Genomic DNA, 1,743 nt, shown 5'->3' on the forward strand with positions numbered 1-1,743 from the left:
CTCTTGTGGCTCACGGGGCTGTTAGGGTGGCACAGAAATCCCTCGGAATGGGAAAACGGGTCATTTTCGTGTCGCCACATTGCATACGAACCGCATGAAACTTCCAGAGGCATTTGCAGCAGGAATGCATGTGCACTCAAAAAAGTGAATATTTCTCACGGATAGACCCCGTGATACGCTAGAAATTGGCGGGGATGTCTCTCTTGTGGCTCACGGGGCTGTTAGGGTGGCACAGAAATCCCTCGGAATGGGAAAACGGGTCATTTTCGTGTCGCCACATTGCATGCGAACCGCATGCAACTTCCAGAGGCATTTGCAGCAGAAATGCATGTGCAGTCAAAAAAAATTGATATTTTTCACGGATAGACCCCGTGAAACGCTAGAAATTGGCGGGGATGTGTCTCTTGTGGCTCACGGGGCTGTTCGGGTCGCACATAAATCCCTGGGAATGGGAAAACGGGTCATTTTCGTGTTGCCACATTGCGTACGAACCGCATGAAACTTCCAGAGGCATTTGCAGCAGGAATGCATGTGCACTCAAAAACTTCTATATGTTTCACGGATAGACCCCGTGAAACGCTATAAATTGGCGGGGATGTGTCTCTTGTGGCTCACGGGGCTGTTAGGGTGGCACAGAACTCCCTCGGAATGGGAAAAGGGGTCATTTTCGTGTTGCCACATTGCATAGGAACGCCATGAAACTTCCAGAGGCATTTGCAGCAGAAAGGCACGTGCACTCAAAAATTTTAATATTTTTCACGCATAGACCCCGTCAAACGCTAGAAGTTGGCGGGGATGTCTCTCTTGTGGCTCACGGGGCTGTTAGGGTCGCACAGAAATGCCTCGGAATGGGAAAACGGGTCATTTTTGTGTGGCCACATTGCATAGGAACGGCATGAAACTTCCAGAGGCATTTGCAGCAGGAATGCATGTGCACTCAAAAACGTCTATATTTTTCACGGATAGACCCCGTGAAACGCTATAAATTGGCGGGGATGTCTCTCTTGTGGCTCACGGGCGCTGTTAGTTAGGGTCGCACAGAAATCCCTCGGAATGGGAAAAGGGGTCATTTTCGTGTTGCCACATTGCGTACGAACGGCATGAAACTTCCAGAGGCATCTGCAGCAGAAATGCATGTGCACTCAAAAACGTCTATATTTTTCACGGATAGACCCCGTGAAACGCTAGAAATTGGCGGGGATGTGTCTCTTGTGGCTCACGGGGCTGTTAGGGTCGCACAGAAATCCCTCGGAATGGGAAAACGGGTCATTTTCGTGTTGCCACAATTGGCATACGAACGGCATGAAACTTCCAGAGGCATTTGCAGCAGAAATGCATGTGCACTCAAAAACGTGAATATTTTTTCACGGATAGACCCCGTCAAACGCTCGAATTTGGCGGGGATGTTTCTCTTGTGGGTCACGGGGCTGTTCGGCTCGCACAGAACTCCCTTGGTCCACCTGATTCGTGCATACAGGCAGCAACTAAAACTCTGTAAACCTGCTGTGAGGACATCTAAACAGTGGACCAGTGAGGCTGTGGAAGATTTGCGGGCGTGCTTAGACTGTACTGACTGGGATATGTTCACGACTGCTACCAATAGTCTGGATGAACTCACAGAGGCTGTGTATATCAGCTTCTGTGAGGACTGCTGTATCCCAACACGTACCAGGGTGAACTTTAACAACAACAAGCCCTGGTTCTCAGCAAAGCTCAAAAGGTTGAGGTTGGAGAAGGAGGAAG

The sequence above is a fragment of the Petromyzon marinus genome, unplaced genomic scaffold (genome assembly GCF_048934315.1).
Source record: "Petromyzon marinus isolate PM22_M1 ecotype Great Lakes invasive population unplaced genomic scaffold, UKy_Petmar_22M1.pri1.0 PM_G_Scaffold_26, whole genome shotgun sequence".
In the NCBI taxonomy this organism is placed as follows: Eukaryota; Metazoa; Chordata; class Hyperoartia; order Petromyzontiformes; family Petromyzontidae; genus Petromyzon; species Petromyzon marinus.